This window comes from Triturus cristatus, chromosome 8, assembly GCF_964204655.1.
Source record: "Triturus cristatus chromosome 8, aTriCri1.1, whole genome shotgun sequence".
In the NCBI taxonomy this organism is placed as follows: domain Eukaryota; kingdom Metazoa; phylum Chordata; class Amphibia; order Caudata; family Salamandridae; genus Triturus; species Triturus cristatus.
The window spans coordinates 1,650,545,357-1,650,569,065 of record NC_140591.1 but is presented as its reverse complement, the minus strand read 5'-3'; the positions used below and the strand labels follow the sequence as shown (position 1 = coordinate 1,650,569,065).

Sequence of the window (23,709 nt, the reverse complement as noted above, 5' to 3'; positions counted from 1 at the left end):
ATCGGATTCGGAATAGAACTTTTGTCTAAAAGACTATTGCTACGTTTTGTGTTGGTTATTGAATGGTTAATGGGTTTCAGTGGTGCTCTCCACCCTCACATTCCTAAACACAAATCTATTTCGAAAAACTTATTCCATTCCAAGCACCCAGGAAGCAATTCGTATTTTCCCTCAGAAGGGGCCGGCCTTAAAAATTGACCAAGCAGGAAGTAACCGCCACCGCCACAACTTGGAAAGACCATGACAGAACACCGGAGCTGGACTAACTAAAAAAGTAAGCTTCCTCCCCTCCACTTGGATACAAAGTAACAGTGTATTGCTTAAGAATGTATCCCTAATCGTATGCTCTTTCTCTATAAACAGAAAGAAACAAATCGCGAGTCATAGTTGAAAACGCTCCATACATCTCGTGCGTGGGATATGAGTCTCGAGAGCCCAAGCCTCTTGGATTCCAAAGTGAGCTGACGCATTGCCTCTTCGATCACTCCACTAAGCGTTAAGTGGTATGGAAGCGACACTCTCTAAATCAATGCGTTTGCAATTCTAGAAAGAAGCTCAGTTGCACTTCAAGAACTGCCCTTCACACTAAAATAAGAATGAAATATCTGGGGTGATGCCTTTCAACATTGAAGTAAGAAACTGCTCTAAAGAGTATATTCATTCTGGGGGCTGAGTTAAAATCAGTCTGGTTTCCAGTCATTTAATGAATCCTTTGTACTGTTACATTATTCAATAGAACCGTCCATGAATTTGTGTCCAAACTCAATTAGTGAAGAAGAGTTCACTAGCAAGCAACTATAGAGAGCGTGCCAAGCAGGTGCAGTGTAGTACATCTGATAAAACTGATGCAATGTACATTGAGAAAGGAGGATTAGTTGTAAAAAAGCAACACTGTTTATTATTATTTTTCTAGATCACACCAAGTCAAAGCCCTGAAGAGAGCCCTATGAATACTACTGGGTCTCGAAACGCGCCGCATCTCTTTCCCCATTGGGGAATTATTCAATTATTAACATGAGCAGGTTTGAGGGATCTTGTGCACATATCAAACCCCAGCTGGTCCTCAACCTATTCCCAATGGACAACATCCTTGCAAAAATGACTGTATATATGGAATTTGTAAAATGACTGACTAGTGTACTATTTAGAATTTTGTGTTCATGTATTGTTGTTCATCATGTGTTTCATGTATCGTCGTTCATTTTACGTTTAATTAATGTCATGTATTGATTTGAAATAAAAAGTGACTTCTCAATCTCAGACATATATGATATTTGAAAAACCCGAAACAAATGAAATAATTGGTTAAATAAGTAACCAGGACCAATAAAATGAGGCCTGTTTAAGTAGAGAACAGCAACAAAAGTTGTGGCTAAATTTCATGTTGTGTACTTTAAACTAGGCTCTATCTAGATACTGATTCTTGAGCCTACCTCCTTCTATTTGAATCTTTCTAAAAGTGGCATTTGCAGACTTACAACTTAAAATACAACTTTACTATAAGTTGTGGTCGTAAATTGTGAGTCCAGTGACACCGAACTTGAAAAGTCTGTCTCTTCACAATTGAGAATTACACATAAAAGGTATAATAATAAAATACAATGGTATTGTATGGGAGAAATGGGCCTTTCAATAGTGAAAACATGAAATTAGAGGTTTTACACCCCCAGGACATGTAAAACTTTAAAGTACATGTCCTGTCTTTTAAATACATTGCATCCTGCCCTGAGAGTAAAACAGGGCCGAACTTAAGGGTGACTTATATGTTTAACAAGCATTTGCAATGCAATAGGTCTCGCATTTATGCAAGTTAAAGCTATTGGCATTGTAAATGACAATGACTTTTATTTATGTTTTAAAAAGAAAACAAAAATAAAAGGCATTGTTATTTGAAATGTCAATAGCTCATACTCACATACATGCAAGACCTATTGCATTGCAAATGCTTTTTTGTATTTGCAGCGTGGCCGCCCCCACTCAGCACTTATAGTGATGAAAGCGTGAATGGAGCGCTGCAGATACAAACAAGTGGCCGCCATTACTGAAGCCGGTGTTCCGACAGCTTAACAGACGGGGAGCGCAAAATAGAACATGGGCTTCGGCAATGGCGGACGCTTGTTACCGTGCTGTTGAGAAGTCGATCAGCTTTTTGCCAGTAAAGTGGAGCACGTGGAAATAGAGCCTGGAGTGGACCCGTCTCAAAGTCGGTTTTCAATAGTATGCCTGAGACGCGGTGTAGGAGAGTAGGATCTGCTTCCCATGGGTACCCCCAGTTTTTGCTGGTGTTTCACTGTTTTTCGACCTTAGTCTGGCTGTGGCCCTGCTAACCAGGACCACAGTCTAGCTGCTTCCTCTCTAAAATGGTTTACATGTACATTAGGTACATATCTAATTGGATTCTGGAGTGCCTTATAAGCCACTAGTATATGGTATACTATGCACCTAGGGCATAGATACCTCAGAGGCCTACCAGGGGCTGCAGCATGTATTATGCCACCCCTGGGAAGCACTCCAAAATGACACCACAGGTCTGCTACTGCAGCCTGGGTAAGGGTGTGCTTGCACCCCTTAATGTGGTATAGGCTACCTATAGCACCACCTTATACAGACACATATAAACCTATAAGCCACTCCTATGGCAGGCCTTGACAATCCTGAAGGCAGAGTGCTTGGTTTTATGTGAGAGGGTGCCCATTCATGAGCTGAGCACCTCTGCAGCTTTCTGAAATACTTCCTTATGGCTGTTCTGTGATATACTCTTAAGTGCATTATAACCTCGCGGTAAATGCTAACTTTGGGATGACTGCATCAAAACATGTCGTGTTTAGTGTCAAACGCTTTGGAATACTACCCCCCCCCCCACCAGTCCTGGCGGCGAGGGTTGCATTCCACCCTTCTAGAGGGAGAGACATGTTCACACTGGCTTAACCCGGTTAAATCTTTCAAAAGCCCTGGCATCACAAAATGGATGCCACTGCCACTGCCACAGACACGGGTCTGGCCTCCTGCTGCTGGGGGAAACTCCGGCAGGGGAGGCATGGACAATAGGTTTCCTGTCACAGGGAGGTGTAACCACCTCCTCAGACAGGCAGATGTGTACTGGGGCAGGGTGGGTGCATTCAGAGAATGCTTTTGAGACACTGCCTGGGGCACACAAGGTGTCCCTGTGCATAGCCCGGTTTAAACCGGTTGCAGGGGCACTCAGCCCCTGCTCTGGTGCGAATCTGGACAAAGGGGAAGGGGTGTAACCACCCCCACCCCAGGCCCACCCATAGGTGGGGCCTTAGAGTTAGCCCATCCCCTAAACTTAGTATAAGTATAGGAATCCAGTCTCTAGGACTTTAGGTTACCCTGGACAAACCTCTGCAACATATATCCTGGAACTTTGACTTTCTATCCGGACTGGAACATGGAAGAAATCTCCCTTGGGGTCAAGGAGTGACTCCCCTGCTTGGTAGGCACCAAAGAAGCAACTGACCGGTCTGCAATTCTGAAGCTCCTGCCGGACGCCGAAGTCTCTGCATCCCCAGAGGTGGATTTCCAGACTTCTCCGAGGCTACCCTGAGTCCACAGTAAAGCTGAGGCCTGTGGCTATCGTGGGTGACGTGGAACCGTGACCCCTGGAAACCGTGAACTTTTGCAGCAACACTATCTTCCTGGTCATCCTCGAAGTTGTGCTTTGGGCTCCGAGTCACCCCCAACCTTGAGCACCTCCTGCACCAAAGATTGTTGGTCTCCACTCATCGAGTGACCCGTGGGCCAGCTTCACGTGCGACTGCTTGAGGCTCCTTCACGATCACTAGCCCATTGGCTAGCAGGTGCCCACAAAGGCAACTCCACTTCTGCTGGGGCATTTCTGGTTGCTCCAGACTTGCCCCTACTTACCCTTGCTGGGTGAGTCCATCAGACCTTGCTGATCTTTACCGCAGTCCTTTCTCTGATTTCCTGTGACTTGCCGTTGCCAAGGCTTGTTGGGTCCTTTCTGGTCGCCAACACTGCAACACTCGACAGACTTTGTGGACCAGCTCGAATCTGGCTTGTGGACTTCGTCAATGCCTCTTGGACCTCGTGGCTGAAGAGTCAAGACACCCATCAACTCACTTGAAGCACCCAACATCTGTGGGCATTGGTCCATCCTGCCCTAGGTCACTGGCAAGTGACCCAGACTCTGTCCCCTCTGCTTTCAGGTTCCATACATCCTAGATCCAGGCTTGGATCTCTCCGGACACTTCTCCTCTTCACGGCAGCAGCAGTTCTTTGCAGGCTTCCATTGGAATCGACGACGCGACCCGACACCAAAAGACACCTATGCACCCGGCTTCCCTGGGTGAGGTAACTCGAGTACTCCAGTACTCTCATGGGTGCTAGCCCTCGAACTACCTAAGTCCAAGAGGGTTTGGTCCTGACTCGATTAGAAGTGTCCCTAATCTTTAAAATTCCAACCATGACATTCCCCATGGAAAGTGATAGGAACCCGCGGTTGTGTTTCCACACTGCATACAGTTCCCGTGGGTCCCCTGTGTCACTACCTCTGGTGGTTCCTTGGGGTCCCAGCGATTCTAGAGGCAATAGGCCTAGTGCCTATTACAGTCGTGGTTCTTATACCACTTTTTTAGTATATGGTTTGGTACGCCCCTAGGGCTCAAACATGTATTTGTGCTTTTACTGATGCTTGATCACTTGTAACTTTAGTACTTAGAACTCCATTCTCATAAACAGACTAGAGGGGTGTGTTTAACCTTAAATACATATATTTGGAATATATATCTGGTGTGGTTGTCTTTTCATTTGATCATTCAAGAGATTATAGACTGGTAAAACAAGCTGCTTTACATTCCTTCAAGACTTAGCCTGAAGGCTGCTCTCCATAGCTACCACTAGGATAGCTTTCACATAAGGTTGTCTTTACCCATCCACCATAAGGGGTTGTTTGGACTGATACAATGTGCCCACTAGAACTAGTGGACAGCATTTATCAGGCCACCTTCTCACACAAGAGCACACCATGTATTGATACCTAGTGCACAACAGGGTCACACAAGAGTACAGGCTGTCCCAACACTGGTGCATAACAGGATCACACAAGTGTGAGTCTGTGCCCGTCATGCCAACATGCGCCCATATTCCATGTTTCTGCATCTCCCCGATGCCCATTGACCCTTACCTGTAGCGCCTTGAGCGGGGCCTAGAAGTCATGGCTGGAGGACGCGAGGACAAGACTGAGCTCAGAGGATCACCCTGTGCGAACATCTGGGCTGCAGAGAGACCCAACTCTACCTAATGCCGCAAGTCGCAGGGAGCGCTATATGAGAAAACTCAGCTCACTCATAAACAGCACCCTATCACTCGGCCCTGGCCTTGCCCCTTCTGCCTTTCCCACTCCGTTTAAACTGTGCGCTCCTCATATCTCACCAATCCTCAGAGCTGCCAATCGCCCCTCAGAGTACCGCCTGCACGCACACTGCCAATCCTCCCTCAGTGTACCCTCCTTAGGGCTGGGACAGCCCACACGGGCACTGCCAATCGTCCCTCAGAGTACCGCTTACACGGGCACTGCTAGTCTTTCCACAGTGTACCCTCCTCAGGGCTGTGTGCTTGCAAGAGGGTGTGAACAAAGAATCTGGCGTCTTCTCGGCGCAGCTCACACAACCTGAATTGAAAGAAATGTGCGCTCAAAATTGTGACTCCCGGAAACGACTCAAGCCACGGGGTTCATAGTGCAAAACCCCACAAGTGGCCAAAGCATCAATCGTTTTCGTTTCCTTTCAAGATCAAATTAAAGGGGCATCAAAGTAAATGTGCACTGCCCGCCTTTTCGTACCACTGGTAACGAGTCAATCGACAAAGTAATGAAGGAATAACCGTGATTGACAGCTCGCCTGTTTGTGCAGGAAGTTCCCACACTGTGGTGTGGTGTAAGGTGGTAGAAAAGAGGAGGGCGGGCAAACCGCAATGAAGAAATCAGCATAGAGAAAGTATGGAAAATGTATTGGTTTGGAGGGGGGGGGGAGGTGGCGGATGAGGTGCAGTGACGGAGGGAGGTAAAAAGAGGATCAGGCCGGGGTCAGATTCAGTAAAGGGGAGGAACCATCGCACAAGGAAATGGATGGTGCTACACATAAGGAATAAACCAAATGTTACATTTACTCTCTCCGTTTTGTTGACTTAAAATAAACAAGCGCGTGCGCCTCGCGCAAGTAGGGGGTGGGGGAGTGCGGCCGACAGCAGGTAGCGTTTCCCTTGCTGGAGCGAGCGCGATAATTGCTACCAGATGGCGCCGCTCGCTCCCGCAAGGAAATCACCAAATGTACACGCGTTGCCATTCAAAGCAATGCAAAGCATGCACGTTTTTGCCTGCAAAACCGGACCGATTTCAAAAGGTCTCTTCCTACTCAGTGCATGCGCGCTGAGTAGGCGAGACCTAAAAAGGGAAGTCTAGGCCTGGCAAGAGGTTTATCTTGCCAGGTCGAAGTGGCTGTGTTGCACTACACATACAGACTCTGCACTGGCAGACCTGAGACATGTTTAAAGTGCTACTTACGTGGGTGGCACAATGAGAGCTGCAGGCCCAATAGGAGCATTTCTTTTACAGGGAGTGCACTTTACTAGGGACTTACAAGTAAATTAAATATGACAATTGAGAGTAAGCCAATCAAACCATGTTTAGGTGAAAGGTCAAGCACCTTAGAAAATGCAGGAAGGCAGATATGTCGGGGAAGATCCCCCTAAGGCTGTCAGGTCTAACAGTCAGCAGGCCGCCTGCGTTCACTTGCAACTTCTTCCTGCTTTTCCTCTCCATGCCGTGGAGCTTGGCCTAAGTACTACTTCTGGTCACTGGCCAGTGGCTAGCAGCCAGTGTCCTTCCACTGGCTACCCACTTCAGACAATACTTTTTAAAACTCAGAGGTCTCCTCCCGGCGCTCTGCCCTCCTCCTTGCTTCCACCCTCCCTCACTCGCTATTGTGTCTCATTCTTGCTTCTTGCCTTTCTCCTCATTGCTTGTTTCTCTCTGTCATCTTTGTTTTTCTCTGAGTTTTTGCTTGTTTCCGTTTACATTCCCTGACTAATCTCTGTCAACACTCTATTCCCTCCTCGCCCGCCGCTCTCTCTTTGCTGCCTGCATCCCAGCCCCTCCTGCGCCCCCTTCCCTTCAAGGGGTTCATAGAAAGCTCTGTGAGTAAGAAGAAGGTGCGTCACCCACTCCCTTGGCAGAATGCACATAAATAATACAAAGGTAATGCCCAGCCCTCACCACCAAACGTGCCAGGACTGCCTCAGTTCTTCCTAGAAGTGTGCAGACACGGCTTTAAACTTACTCAGTCAAAACAGCGGTGTGTCTGGGTTCCCAGGGGCTGTCGAGGCGCTAGCGTCCTTCCGGTTACCTTAATGTGTAGCTCTGTTCTCAAAATACAAAACTGTCCCCTGTAAATATTGCATTCTCGCCTTACACAGACACCAGGAACCTCATGCATAATTTATTCATTTTTTCACTGCTTTTACCGAATTCAGGGGCATATCAACAAGGGCTTTATCTCTGCTTTTTTGGCTTTCAAAGCCAAAAAAGGAGAGATAAAACTAGCGCCCTATCAACAACAGCGTGCTAACACGCAAATTTGCATGTTAGCACCCTTTTACTCTACGCTTCCCCTTGCATCTCTAACGAGATGCAAAGGGGGCGTTCCAGAGTAAAATAATAGGAGAAATGTCGCTAACCCTGTTAGAGACAAAAAAAGCAGCGCTAACCGCGGTTAATGCTGCTTTTTTACGTCTGGTATTTTTCAGACTTAGCCATGATATCCTATGGAAGGAGGATATCATGGCTAAGTTTGCCTGTCCCTATCAACAAGGTAACGTGAGATTATCGCTGGGTTTCCAGCGATAATCTCACGTTAGCCTGTTAGCGTGAGGATTTTTATCGCTATTGAGATAAGCGTTGCTAATAGCACGCTATCTCAGCGATAAAAATTCACGCTAGCCGGCGATAATTATCCTCACGCTAAGAGCGCAGAGCGATAATTATCGCCGGTTGTTGTTGATATGCCCCCTAGGTCCTTCTTTCACCAGCCAATTTTTTACATGTTTTTCTAAAGCACAAATTTGTGTGTAGTATGTATCACCAGTAAATCATGATTCACATAGAAAAATGCAGGTTATGATAAAACCCATAATTAATATATAAATTTAAACACAATAAAATACAGAATTAAAATGTTTTTACCTTTTTAATTTTATCAGGCTCTCGTACAATTCTGCTGTCTCGTGGACAAGAATGCCAGAGAGTCGCAGAAGAAGTGAAAATAATTTGAAAGACAGTTCTTGTGTACAGCCTGTTTTTATCATTTAAATCATTTACGTTAAATATTTTGATTTAGGGTGTTACCGTAGCACGAGCCTGTCCCCAGCAAATGGCAAGAATTTTCCACAAAACATAGAAGTATTGACTAAGGGGTGCAGTTACCCAGCTCAAGCCTTGGACACAGAAGGGCATATCTACAAGGCACGGCGTTAGAATTATCGCCGCATTAGCATCCATTTTGGGACGAAAAGTGGCGATAATTCTAATGCCCTATCAGCATAAACACACTAACGCGTGAATCCATGCCTCTGTGCCCATTTTTTTAGCGCCTCGCCTCGCATCGCTAATGAGATGCGAGGTAGGCGTTCCCAACTGAAACTCAGGGGGAAGAATGGCTAAAACGGCTACTCACTATTAACTAGATAATCGCTAACACTTCTAGCGTCATTTACACTAGCGCTAACCGGGTCTATCGCTGGTTCCTTATGCCTGATGAATTCATGACTTAGCAATATGTTGCATGGGAGGTGGATGATAATGCTAGACCCACCTCTCCCTGTTTACAATGTTTACTCTGACTGTTCGTCATATAACTGGTGTTTCAGCGATATTTTATGCCTATCACCACTATTGATGGGACTTCTATCGCCTCGGCGATGCGAGTTGTAAATATTGCGCTGACCGGGCGATAGAATTCGGCGTTAAGCGGCGTTAGGATTTTGGACGCTATAGGAGGCCAGGGATAATTGTCGCTGCCGCTTGCTGATCTGCCCCAGTGTTTGATAGTTCATTAGGAGGGGTTTAGAAGTTCATGAAACCAGTGGGGGTTAAAGGTCCAGGTGGCGGTAGTTTGTGGAAGGCTAAAACACTGAAACTCCTCCTGAAATCGATGGGGGCGGGGTGAAGCTGTTTTCGTGTTTTATTAAAGTTGCAGCAATGCACACGACTGCTTGTGTTTGCAGGTCACATGCCCCTCTCCCATCCAGCTCCTTCCCCCATCCTACCCCGCATTGTTGCTTCAAAGCGCTTAGCTTTGCTACCCCCCTTACTTCACACCGTCCATGCAGCCCCAGCCCTCCCTCCCACCAACAATAATGGGTGTCGCACACTGAACCACAGCTCTGGGGGCTGTTGCTTCTTACTCGCCCACCAGGTGGCAGTGTTTTGAACCTTCATGCTTGAAAATGTAAATTTTGACTTTTGTTAAGTTATTGGACTCTGGCAGGGCCATTTCAGCCGTTCAGCTTTTAAAGGGATATAAAATGCTTTCCATTAAGTATGACAAAGAGATTTTTCACAGTGCAGCACAACAGATGTTCGGCAGCACTATAGCTAATGGCCATCGTGCATCCATCACATGTGAGGTAAGATTTTAATCAAGTTAACAAAAAAGAACAGATTGCATTGTGCAGAGGCTTTCGGAGCCAGGTCAAGTTTAATTTTACTCGCACACAAACAACCTTTTCAATTTACCATAGTTCTGGGATTAAAAATATATAAACCTGGGATGTACTTGAAAGACGTTCACACAAAACAGTGAACAATGAGGCAAACTGTTGCAGCAACTGGTAACATTCCCTCTGCTGCTCTGGGGTCAGGGTGGCAGAGAGGTTGACACCCTCCTCTGACCCATTGTGTTCCTGCGCAGAGGGATGGTCCGGGAGAGGTTCACTCTCCTCTTCCACTCCCTCATCCGTCACAAGGAGCATGCTCACTTCGCATTTCTCAAAGTGAGGCTTTAGTCTGTTTACACGGAGCACCCATAGAGGGAATTCTAGGGGTCTGGAGATCAACTCAGTATGTGTACTCCCCTTTACGCTCTTTAACTTTGTTTGGGCCAGTCAAGTGGTCCTGGAGAACCCTAGGCTCGACTGGTTCCACAACCCACACTTTCTGGCTAGGCTTTAAACTCCACCAGTGTGACCTTCCAGTCATACCAGAGTTTCCTGACTTTTTGCTTGGCCTCTAGATTACTTTTCACCTTTTTACTGCAGCAGTACATTTTATTGCAGAGGGCCAGCATGTAGTTGACCACATCCTGGTGTGGGGGATTCTCGGTGCGTGCTACTACCCCTCCCTGACAAGGCTCGGAGGTCCTCTAATAGGGTGTCCAAAGAGGAGTTTGAACGGGCTGATCCCTACTACTTTCTGTGGCACCTCCCTGTAGGTGAAGAGTTGGCATGGAAAGAGGAAGTCTAACCTATGCCTCATGGGCTCAGTCAGGTCCATAATCATGCGTTTCACGGACTTGTTTAATCTCTCTACATGACCATTTGTTTAAGGGTGATAGGGTGCAGTGACCTATACATTACAGCACATTCATCTGACATAGGCTTTATGTACGTGGACATGAGGTTGGTGCCTCTGTCAGACATTGCCTTCTTCGGGAACCCAAAAGACACAAAATTGATGGACGGAATGCAGAACAAATCAAAACATTCACCCCCAGTCAAGAGATCCGGGTTAAATCCATCATTCTTTTGCTCACCATGCCACCCCAGTTCAGACCTGGCCATATGCAAATCAGTCTTGACCCTATGCCTCGTGGGAACAGTCCAGCCCAAACTGCCAAGCCATGTCCTCCCTGGACCGGAAACAAGCATCCTAGGACCAGTTTTGGGGTTTCACCCCTCTTCAACCAGGATAACTTGATTCCAGTGGCACAGTGAGCCCAGGACCCACATCTGAGCATACCTGGCACACTTAGGGCAAGAAAGCAAAAGACACAAAATTGATGGACAGAATGCAGAACAAATCAAAACATTCACCCCCAGTCAAGAGATCTGGGTTAAATCCATCATTCTTTTGCTCACCATGCCACTCCAGTTTAGACCTGTCCATATGCAAATCAATCTAGCTCTTCTCCATGGAATGGCTTTCTCCAAGTGTGTTAAAACAACATGCAACAAAGTAATATCGAAGCATGAGTCTTCAGTACTGCAGCTGAGTGTAGCATGTTATGTCTAGGTGCTGGGGACTGACCAGAACAGCATAACAAGGGGCATTGTTTATCGACCTTGCACATCGTGTTCAGACTAAACTCCAGGAAAGGCAGAGAATGCGAAAAGCAGCCGTTCTCATGTGAAAGGCACATAAAGAGTCTTGCAAAAACAAAGTCATGTAGTAACGTGTGCAAAAGCAGCATCATGGCAGCGAAGCTCATGCTAACCTAGCAATGTCAATAATGTCCCTAAGGGCCATTTAACACCCTAAGAACCATATAACACCCTCCCCTTAGTAAGGTCATAGGACATAGACAATGGACCAGAACAGAGTTTAACAGTCAAGCGGAGTACAAAGCTTTAAAAAAAAACAAATTGGAAAAAATCAAACATTAAAAAAAAAACCCCAAAAAAACCAATATTGTCAACAGGGCTTATTGAATGAGAGCTGCCTCCGGGATAACAACATTATTAAAAAGATGTTACAATGACGGAGGTGTTCAATCCATCAAGGTATGTTTACCGAGGAATGCAATTCAATCAATCAATCAATCAATCAATACATTTGTAGAGCGCGCTACTCACCCGTGAGGGTCTCAAGGCGCTGAAGGGAGGGGGGGTGCCGCTATTGCTCGAATAACCAGGTCTTGAGGTGTTTCCTGAAGGTGAGATGGTCCTGCGTCAGTCGTAGGTGTGCGGGGAGGGAATTCCATGTCTTGGCTGCCAGGTAGGAGAACGATCTTTCTCCGGTGGTGGTTCTGCGAATCCGTGGGACGGTGGCGAGGGCGAGGCTGGTGGAGCGGAGCTGGCGGGTGGGGGTGTAGAACGAGAGGCGGTTGTTGAGGTATTCAGGGCCCATGTTGTGGAGCGCTTTGTGTGCGTGGGTGAGCATCCTGAACGTGATCCTCTTGCTGACGGGGAGCCAGTGCAGGTTTCTCAGGTGGGCAGATATGTGGCTGTGGCGAGGGATGTCGAGGATGAGTCGTGCGGAGGCGTTCTGTATGCGCTGAAGACATTTCTGAAGTTTGGCTGTGGTTCCTGCGTATAGGGAGTTCCCGTAGTCCAGTCGGCTGGTGACGAGGGCCTGGGTGACTGTCCTTCTGGTTTTGGTGGGGATCCACCTGAAGATCTTTCGGAGCGTGCGCAGGGTGTTGAAACATGAGGACGAGACTGCGTTGACTTGCTTGGTCATCGTGAGTGAGGAGTCCAGGATGAATCCCAGGTTGCGTGCGTGGTCCGTGGGTGTCGGTGCGGTGCCCAGCGTCATGGGCCGCCAGGAGTCGTCCGAGGCAGGTGGGAATTGTCCGAGGATGAGGACCTCCGTCTTGTCCGAGTTGAGCTTCAGACGGCTGTGCTTCATCCATTCTGCGACATCTTTCATTCCGTCCTGGAAGTTGGTTTTGGCGGTGAATGGGTCTTTGGTGAGGGAGAGTATCAGTTGGGTGTCGTCGACGTAGGAGATGATGTTGATGTTGTGTTTGCGTGCGATGGTGGCGAGGGGGCTCATGAAGAGGGTTGGGCTGAGTGAGGAGCCTTGGGGTATGCCGCAGATGATCTTGGTGGCCGCGGAGCGGAAGGGAGGGAGGCGGACTCTCTGGGTTCTGTCGGAGAGGAACGATGTGATCCAGTCCAGGGCCCTTCCTTGGATCCCAGTGTTGTAGAGGCAGGTCATTAGGGTGCAGTGGCAGACGGTATCAAAGGCTGCCGAGAGGTCCAGGAGGATGAGAGCGGCTTTCTCTCCATTGTCCATCAGGGTCCTGATGTCATCGGTGGCTGCGATGAGGGCAGTCTCGGTGCTGTGGTTTGCTCGAAATCCGGACTGGGATAGGTTGAGTGAGTTGTTTGCTTCGAGGAATGCAGTCAGCTGTTTATTGACGGTCTTCTCGATGACTTTAGCCGGGAAGGGGAGAAGAGAGATGGGGCGGAAGTTCTTGAGGTCTTTGGGGTCCGCTGTGGGTTTCTTCAGAAGGGCGTTGATTTCTGCGTGTTTCCAGCTTTCAGGGAAGGTGGCTGACGTGAAGGAGCTGTTTATGATGTTCTGGAGGTGGGGTGCGATGATGGTGTCGGCTTTGTTGAAGATATGATGAGGGCATGGGTCGGAGGGGGAGCCAGAGTGGATGGTGTTCATGACGTGGGTGGTGTCTTCAGTGCTGTTGGGGGTCCATGCACTGAGGGTGGTGGTGGGGGTTGTTGGTTTGGTGGCTGGAGGCGGAGTCTGGGGTCCGAAAATGTCATGTATATCTGCTATCTTGCGGTGGAAGAATGTGGCGAGGGAGTTTCAGAGGTCTTGCGACGGTGTGATGTCGTTGTTGCTGGCGCTGGGGTTGGAGAGCTCTTTGACGATGCTGAAGAGTTCCATGCTGTTGCGGGAGTTGTTGTTCAGCCTTTCCTTGAACGATGTCCTTTTGGTGGTGCGGATCATCTGGTGGTATTCGCGGGTGGCGCTCTTGAGGGCTGTCATGTTTTCTGATGTCCATTTGTGGCGGCAAACTTTTATGAGGGTTCGGCATGATTTCTTTGCGATTTTGAGGGCGTCTGTGAACTATGAGGTTTTTCTGTTGCCAGTCTTGCCTGGGGGTTTCTTCAGTGGAGCGAGGTCGTCGGCGCATTTGGTGATCCACTGTGCGAGATTGTGTGCTGTGTTGTTGGTGTCAGGGGTGTCGACAGATGGGTTCTGGCTCAGCAATGTGGTCAGCTGGTCTGTGGTGACTTTGCTCCAGCATCTGCTGGGGATATGTAGCGTGTGGTGGTGGGATGTAGTCTTCTTGAAGGTGAAGTGGATGCAGCTGTGGTCGGTCCAGTGTAGTCCGGTGGAGTGGCAGAAGGAGACGTGGTTGCTGGCGGAAAAGATGGGGTCGAGCGTGTAGCCAGCGAGGTGGGTGGGCGTGTCCACTAGTTGCTTGAGTCCGAGGTTGGTGAGGTTGTTGAGCAGGGTGGTGGTGTTGTTGTCATTGTTTTTCTCCAGGTGGAAGTTCAGGTCCCCTAAGAGGATGTACTCTGGTGAGGCTAGGGCTGATGAAGTCGGCGATGTTTTCGCTGAATTGTGTGCGTGGGCCCGGGGGTCTGTAGATGAGCGTTCCTCTGAGGGTGGTCTGGGGGTCAGTGTGGATCTTGAAGTGTAGGTGTTCGGCGGAGGTGAGTGTGTCTTCGGCGTTGGTCGTGACGCTGATGGTGTTCCTGTGGATGATGGCGATTCCTCCTCCAGTTTTGTTGACGCGGTCCTTCTGGGTGATTTTGTAGCCGACCGGGATGGCTATGGTGATGTCGGGGGCCGAGGAGGCGTTCAACCAGGTTTCCGTGAGGAAGGTGACGTCTGGTGCTGTTGTATCAAGGAGTTCCCAGAGTTCGACGGCGTGTTTGTGGACGGAGCGGGTTTTGAGGAGGATGCACTTGAGGTGGTTGTTGTTATTATTGCTGTGTTCGGTGGGCGGGGTGCAGGTTCGGAGGCAGGTGAATTTGCAGGCTTGGCAGGTGAAGGGTCCGTGGGTGCGCTTCGGGGTGGCTCGGTGGCAGGCGGCAGGTCGTCCGGTGTTGAGTGCAATGAGGGTGGCGGTGCCGTATTTCAGAAGGGTGCGCTGGCATCGGCTGGGGCCAGGGTTTCTGGGGCTTGGCGCGGTCCAGGCGTGGACGGGCGCAGACGGGCTTGCCTTCGGTGCACCAGCAGCGCACCCGCTGCGCACGGGCCGCTGCGCGGCCGGTGTGCGGCCGCTGCACGGCCTCCATATGAGGGTCAGAGGGAGGGAGGAGCAGCTGAAACAGAGGCAAGGGGACAACGAAGGAAGGGGGCACAAGAGGGAGGGGGTACAAAAGGCAAAAATGGGCACAGAGGAAGGGGGTCCAAAAGGCAAATAAGGGCACAGAGGAAGGGGGTACAAAAGGCAAAATGGCACAGAGAAGGAGGCAAGCCAGTACCAGTAGAGACGCAGGTGAGGCGGGCTGAATACGGGTGGCGGCAGCGGAGAGTCACAGGTCACACAGGGGGCTGCGTGGCGGCGAGGGGAGCGACCTGCCTGGTGATCCCTCCAAAATATCATCCCTGTCGTTGGTGGAAAAGAGGGATGCCATCCAATTAGGTAAGTCGAAGGAACAAACGTGCTCCTCGTAATCAGACGCCTCTAAAAGCAGACGTGGGCAACTTGCGTGATATTCGATGAAACTCTGATGCGGGACATTTTGCGCAGCCCCAAAGACATCCCATTCAGTCAATACTCCAAGTGCAGCCCCACGCGCCATACAGCCATCCCCAGAACAAGCCTGTTTATGAGCCTCTAAGGGACCCAGCAACTGGACGTGACGTATTGGAGATGCATATATCCACTGCCCAATAGAAGGGGCATCACCGACAGTAAAACACTGGTCGCACACAAGTAAAATAGGCAAAGCGAAAAGTCAGTCCATAACTGACACCAAGCATTGCCAATGGCAAGCATCCAAAAATGTGTTGATGTGATCACAGTACAGCTGCAACTGGCCGGGTCTGTGCACTGCCGCAAGATAATCAGCCATTGCGCAGCAGGAATAGGAGAAGCAGGATTCCATCACCCAACGCCAAAACTAAGAGGAACCCTCCAAAGACGCTGGAAAAAATAGTATGAAAAAAAGCTGGTATTACACCAAATATCGTCTGGAAAGAAGTCACAAGGCCAGAGCCCACACGTTTTAAGAAATGTGCAAAGCCTTTGGTGTCAGACACGTTAAATATTCGGTGTATAAGCTCCCCAAAATGCTGTGGGTGGTTTGTGTTCATAAGGGACTGTATCTCACTAGAAGTCCTAGCCACCTGTAACTCGAAGGTCTCGCAGGCCGAAGTGAGAGCCACCTCTTGTTGGAATAATAGTGCTTTGAGCCTGCTCAATTTGTTGAAATCTGTTTTCATAGTTGGAATGGAAGGCCAAATTGAACTATCTAGACTCCCATGCAATGGTGGAAAAAGCACATTGCTACAACAAGTTACGCGTTGGGAAACCGCTACTAAATATGGGACTCCTGCCCGTAAACCACAGCAGTCTTGGCTGTTCAAAATAAGTTAACTGCCATTTGTAAGCAATGTAAAAGTGGGAATTATTGATGGCACCACTGGGGTCCCTTTTAAAAAACAAGCCAGATTAGGCGCCGAAACATTACAAGCGGCGTGCAACTTAATGTGTTTGCAAAAAAAGGAATGTCCTACTGTGGAATCGCAGTCCTCCCCTGTAAGAAAAACTTCTTTACCCTCCCTCTGACATCTATAAGTGAAAGACAGGGACCACAATTCATGTAGAAATGCACTACCTAGTGGTTCAAAATGGCCAATTGGAAAATGGTGCATGCATAATTTGAATTTAAACTGTGAAAAAGGGAGAGAGATAACCCCATGAATTAATCAAAAGCAGAGTGCGTTTCCGCTACCGAGAACGGCAAGGGCTCCAATTGTTCAACATGCAAAAGTGTATATGCAGCATCTTTCATGGACATAAATCTATGTTTATCAGTCAGATTAAATGGCAAAAACAAAGCAGTGGCATTCAAATAATCCCAGAGCACTTTTCCTATTCTAAGAGTTTGCAATGTCCACTCAAATTGCATTATAGATCTCAACTGATTTTGACCATGATATAACACAGATACATCACTTTGAACAATATTAATAACAGATGAAACAATATTATCCAATGTATAAATGCGTGAGGAAAGTGTGTTGATGCTATTGTCTACTACAGCAAGGACCTTTTCTAAATTAGCTTGATCAATTTGGCGCAGACGATGAGCAGCTTCAATCTGCGAACGTTTCCAAATTTCATTGTAAGCGGAATAGATAAACCTCTTAGATCTAGGATTCCTAGGCCCTAAAATAAAATCAGCCAAATTGATCTTATTTGACAAGAGTAAAGAGGATCAGCTCTAGGCTGATGTAAACCCGGTGTAACATTATAAAAATGTAATGGCATGCATTTGTATTTGTTTGCCACACCAACCACCCTGAAGAATCAATTTCAGAGACATTGAAGTGTCATTTCGAAGCAAATTTGCTGTGCCTCAATAGTATAATTTGTATTAGAGCGCCAATCTTCATATTCCGCTAAAGATGGAATGGATGGGGTATTCAAATTCTTGACAGTTGCCAGGCCATAACCAGTGGTTTGGTACACTGTATTACTTCAAAATAAAATTTGAGCTGGGATCAGGCAGGCATGATGTAAAGCCTCAGTTCCCTGAACCTGCCAAGGCTTCGTGCCTCAGATTGATTTTAAATCAGCGGTCCCTTTCCAGTGATCATAACCTTCAGTAGCCAATTTAGATCTAAACAAGTTGGCGTAAATCAATTTAGTGTGGGTCAACATAAACTCAGATTGGGAAGACAATTTGAGATTGAAAAATTAGGATTTCGGACTAGATATTTCATAATCTGAAATATGTGAATTTATCTTTAAGAGTTTTAGAACTCCCCTCTACAGGGTTAGGACAATGTTCCCATTGTGTATAGTTAAAAACAGGTTGTGGCGTGTTTGTTTTGTGTACAATATGGTGCTCATAATGTTGATAACAAAATAAATCCCCATAATTGGCAGAATTTAAATACAAATCTTCAGAATAAAAAGCAGCATAATATATTAAGTCCGAAAACAGTGAATGCACTGCTTGTACATCCCAATCGTCAGAATGTATGTCCAGTGTAACCACATCTCCTAATGAGACGGGAAACATGTATGGTACTCTAAGGACCTTGGTCGCACCACGGACCTCAAAGGCTACTTTGTCCCATACAATGCCATCTGTAACTTGGAATGCTGAAATGTTCACAAGTGTCTGATCACGTTTCATGATATGGGACGATGTGTGAGGGGCCAGAATTCCATCAACCAAGTTTACAGCAGAACATTCTTGCAAATAATGATCGTTGATGAGCCAAAGAAAACTGTCACAAAACCAATTGACATGAAAAGGAAAATCAGTATAAGCACCAACCAAATGTAGGTCCAAGGAGGGACCAGGTAAGCCTTTTTCAACCAAGAGAAAAAAATACTTAATTTTGTCAATAGGTCTGCCAAACTGGATGTCGAAGAGGACGAGCCGGAAGAGTGGCTGGCGTGTTCTTCATAGTAGCCACTCGTAGGTCAATTAATCAGAGGTGGAAGTTCTGTGTCCGTCTGTTGTTCTCAAGGACTGTTCAGCACCTCAATCACAGACTCATCAGCATGATATGTATACTCGACATCCATAGTGGAAGAGAGAGGTCAGACGAGTATTAGATCAATTACAGTGTCCATCATTTTCTTAGCCACACACGGATGGACCCAATGAAATTGCATTACACGAAACTGCAGGCAGGACAATATTCAGAATCGGCCACATGGTGTAACTTGACATTGTCCACTGATATGTATCTGTTGTCTTTGCGACCAGGTAAAGGTGGTAAACTGACTGAACGAGTACCCTTCACTCCAAGCACTGGAACCGGTGCACGATAAGAGGAACCAAATCATTTTTTGTTCTCCAGTTTTTCTTGTACCACATCTCTGATTTTTGGAAGCCAACCGGCAACTGGAATCAGCTGTGCTAAATCAATGGAAGAGGGTAAATGTTCAGTAGCATAGCTGTCACGTGTCTTTTGTAGATCCTGTAACACAGTAGAATGATTATCTACGCAAAGGTTGTGGCAGCCCCCACAACGTCTAGATCATCAAGGTCTGGCACAAACATCTTGACGCCAAAGAGCATTTCGTATGGGGTCAATCCACCCAGAGATCTTCTAGGGAGATTATTAAGTGCAGGTTGAACCCCATACAAGTGGGCCAGCCAATTCCTGCCAGTACCTAAGACTCTAGCTGTCAAGGATTGCTTTAAGTCACGCTTCATTCGCTCCACAATTGAATTGCCCTTAGGCCTGTATGGAGACAAAAACTGTACCAGCACCCCCATAGACACACAAATCTCTGATGACATTTCAAGCGTCAGCACTGCGTTTTGGCCCAACCCAACGGAATCTAGTGCACAAATCAACTGCAACAATTATATATTTATAAGCAGTATCAAATGAGAGAGGACTGCAGTGATCAAGATAGATACAGCCAAACGGGCGCGTGACCGTAGATGGCTTGATTTGCTGACAAATGTCACAAAGTACAAAATTACGGGTCTGTTTGTATAAACCACGCCACCAGTAACTTTGCTGTAAAATGGAGACTGTCACCGACACACCGGCATGAGCAGATGCCATGCCTTTATGTGCTGCTTTGATCAAAGCAGGTCTGCGGTCCAAGTTGGGAATCCTCCGATCCCCAACTGAAGGAATCAATGCATAAGGAACCTGTTCGGGAGTTATATGATAAGAGTATTTCGAAGGGAAACCCTGAGGATAAGCAGTTCCCTCCCTCTTTGCAGCTACTGCTGCCAAGATATCATTATCTGTTTTAGTCATGGATCTTGTAACTGCTGCTACGGGACACGTGGCTACTGCAGATTTGGCCACTTTGTCAGCCAAAGTATTACCAGGAGCATGTGCTCCCACATGCTGATGGCCAAGAGTATGGATAACATGTGTGAGGGGCAGACGTTGTTTAAGATCTGCCACTCAAACCCAAAGTGTTTTATGCTTAATTGCGCTGCTTTTAGAATCTTTCTGAGACCAAAAGAATACGTTGTCATTGTAAGATTGAACACAGTAACAAGAATCGCATACAATAAGTTTTCATATTTGGATCAGTAAACTTGAGAGCAAGAACAAGAGCACGCAGTTCCGCCAATTGCGCCGTAGTCTCCAAGTGCCTGAGTGTGCACAATGGAAGACTTAAACTCTCCATTAACAATTGAGCAGCAACAATTGCGCAAGCTGCATAATAAGTGTGTTTGGAAACCGTGGCCGGTTGAGCCGAGCCATCGGTATAAATGATGCAATCGTACTCATGTAGAGGAAGCAGAGACAAGGGAGGAGGATGAAAGTGTTCATACTGTAAAAACTCCTGTGTCTGAAGTGCCAAAGATAAATGTGACATCAGCCGATGTCAATGAAGTAGCCCATTGTATCCAACGGGGGTGTAGTGCTTTCGAGTTAGGTACACTCGCCTTAGTCACGGCTTCCAAAGCAGGGAAGGGCGTGACCATAGAATGCATTTACCTTGTGCCAATGAGCGTTCCTTCAGAATCGCCTTCTGAACCACTGTCAAAAAAAATTTAACAGTGGAGAAACGCGTTTCTGCTGCAGTGTATAAATGTGATTTGTATGCAATAGGTATTGTGTCTCCCTAATTGAACGTCAAGTAAGTGAAACCTACTGTCCCTGAAACTGTAAGTATTACAAGGTTTGTGGTGTTATCACGCGTCAACAAGTAGTTAGTTGCAAGCAAGTCAGATTGCAAAGAATTTAGAATGGAGGTATGCTCCGGAAGCCAGCTGGCAGAAGAAAATGTAGGTTGTATCAATGCATAAAGCGGTTTTATACTTTGGGCATAATCGGGAATGTATGTTCCCCCGAAGTTCAAAAATCCCAGCAAGGACTGAAGTTTCTTCAGTGTAGAAGGGGGTTGCAATTGTGCACATTTCTCCAAGAAGTGGGGTGCTAAACCCATTCCTTCATTATTGAGTTTGTAGCCCAAAAAGAGCACCGCCAAATGGGCGATGTGCAATTTTGCAAAATTTTATTTCTATCCATAGTCAGCAAAGGACAAAATAATATTATCGACTCTGACAAGATGCGGTATATGTTTGTCGTCTGTCAGATAAATATCATCAACGTACGAGAATGCATCTGGGTCTTTGTCATGCAACAACGACACAACACGTGCCACAAATGCCCCGGGGCTATTCTTATACCCCATAGGCAAATGTGTACATTTTTTCTGAGTCCCAATGACAGTAAATGCTGTCAAGTCACGGCTCTCAGGGGTGAGATTATGACCGTAAAAACCATTGGAAATGTCTAGGGTAGTCTTGTATTTCTTATGCACAAGACTGTTCACCAGCGCTGAGCTGTGTGTGCTTTGCACTGCAAATGTGCGACAATGACTATTCAAATTTTGGTAATCCAATACAATCCGATATGAACCGTCCAGTTTTGATACCCTAAAGAGAGGATAATTCATTGGTGATGTACATGTTGCAATCACTCTTTGATACTCTAACTATGTTAGAATGTCACAAATGTGAGCCTTAGCTTCACGCCTGATTGGGTATTGCAGTTGTGGCTGTGGCATAGATCGTAAAGGTATGTCATAAGCCGGTGAATGAACATCCCAACCTACCTGATTACGTTACACTGCCAGGGCAAGGGCCGCTGCCTACCCTGCGGCAAAAACGTTGGCGTGCTTCTCAGGGACTTAACGTGAAAAACTCGAAAGTATCACGTCTTTGAAGCTAACACAAAGGGTGGAGGCCAATCTGCCTCCTCAAACAAAATGTCATACGAGGAGGTTAGATTCCCCCAGAAAGCTACCTTGATAGAGCGTGGTATACCACCTTCAATTTGGAAAATAACATAATTAAGTCTATCCGGGGGGCAACCCGGGTAGCTGCAGTCTCTACTGTAATGAATGTATCGGTTGCTGTCATCTCCAGACAGAAACGCAGAGCCTCCCGCACTATGGTAACCTTTGCTGCGCTGTAGAGCAGAGTCACTGCCCATGTCCAATCCAGGAGTCGCATTCTCACCGTCTGAGGCATATCTCGCTGTTAAAGCGCCAACTTTCTTCTTCTGAAACCGGGCCGAAAATGAGGTAAATCCTTTTGGGTTCCTTTAGCGTCAAACTGTCGAGTGTGATCTCGTCCCTGTAGTGCAGGTTGACTTTTGCCACGATCTTGGCATTCCCCTCCACTGACTTGAGAGCCTGATGTGTCTTGTGAAGAACGATGAGAACGCTGATCTGGGACTTGAAATCTATCAGGAGACCTAATTTTTGCGCGGTCGCGCAAATCATGAGTACGCCTAGAAGACTCAGGTGTCTGTGAACCAGCACGCAAACCTTGCTTCTGTTGTTGCTGCTCCTGTTTTTTATTCTTCCAGTTCTTTTCAGAAAAGAACGGACACCCATCTTTATCAGTCTGGGCTTTTTGTTGTGTTTGTGTTTGTGTTTGAGTAAAAGACTTAACTCCCAGACTATTGTAGCCAATGGTTTTAGAAGCCTTTGCAATACTATTTGGTATTTTGTGTGATTGTCTGCATCTGGTACAGAATCCAAGCGATTTGCCACTTGAAAACTCACAGCATCCCCCTTGACATTGGCAAGTATCATATCAGCAACCACGTCGAACAACCCCACCAGTCTCATCTCCAATTCCACAGCTGCTTTGGCCCCATGCTCATCTTGAACACGCGTAATCACAGAGGGGAGCACGGTCATGGAGGGAGTGCCAAAAAACTTTGAATATACCGCTGCAAACAACTTGCCCCAGGTGTTACAATCAGCTAACTCGGGAAGTAAGTCTTTAGGCAAACTAATAATAAATATCCTGTGTTTCTCCAAAAGGAGATTTGTTTGGAAAAACAGCCTCTAATTGTCCGGATTTTTCATCAAGTCAATAAGGTAATTCATCCTGATTCTGTGGGCGCTTGCCCATCACTGAATTAACCATAACGGGACTGATAGTAACACCACCAGGTCCAGCAGGTTGCGCAGCACTGCCAGGCAGTCCCACATGAAAGTTGTGTGTGACGTACTGTATAACAGCCCTATGCGCACGTATCAAAGATGTATGCAATATGCAAAGGTCTGCAATTACAACATTTAAATACCGTGGGTGTGGGGTATACCCAGCCAAAACGGGCCACGTGGCCCCATCAATCGAAAAAGGGCGTAGGCGGACTGGTGAAACTGGGTGAGGAAGGGCGCCATCAAATCAAATTTGGTGTTGCCAAGCTTTGAGCGGAACCTCAAGAGTCCTATAAGGCTGATAAGCATGAGGAATGGCCCTGGCAGCGTATTCATTAAACAAATTATCTGTCTCATCCACCGCCGGAAAGGTGACCCAAGAATAAAACACCTCGAAGTGGTAAACTGGATTTGCTTCGACCACAAAGATTAGCTCGACACGCGCATCTGGTAATGCATATTGAGCCAAATAACCCCTGAAAGCGGCATGGCTATGAGGTGGAATATTAATTGCCATCACGAAAAACTAAGAACAGCAACCTAAAGCACAGCAGCGCAATAACGGGTTAAGAACAAAGAGAAAAAACCTCTTAAAACTTCAAGCTTGAAAGATCCTATAAAACATCAATATAGGAGGTTACACCGTCACAGCTGTCTCCGGAAACAGAAGTGAGGGTATTGTGGACAAGCACAAGCACTACTCAAGCGTCTTGCAGATAAGAACCAGACCAAACGTTGGGCACCATGTTGCAGGGATTCTGCACATACACAGAACTATGCGCAGGAAAACAGGACCTCAGTGTATAGGGGTGTACCAACCTACCGCATTAGTGCCCAAAATCCCAATACCGACTAGCTATAGTGTCTCATTTGTTCTCCTCCAAATATCACGGAGCTACAACTGACTAGA

At 47.0% G+C, this 23,709-nt stretch overlaps 1 long non-coding RNA gene across 3 annotated transcripts; it reads left to right on the top strand.

The window, feature by feature from the left end:
- Nucleotides 1-202: 202 nt before the first annotated feature.
- Nucleotides 203-1,248, top strand: LOC146808490 (uncharacterized). 3 transcript variants are annotated; one of them, XR_014967572.1, is made up of 3 exons: nucleotides 203-274; nucleotides 364-503; nucleotides 914-1,248. It is a non-coding gene; the product is annotated as an uncharacterized LOC146808490 (long non-coding RNA). The 3 variants fall into 3 exon arrangements; XR_014967573.1 differs by having other exon boundaries at nucleotides 364-631; XR_014967574.1 differs by having other exon boundaries at nucleotides 364-817.
- The last annotated feature ends 22,461 nt before the right edge of the window (nucleotides 1,249-23,709 follow it).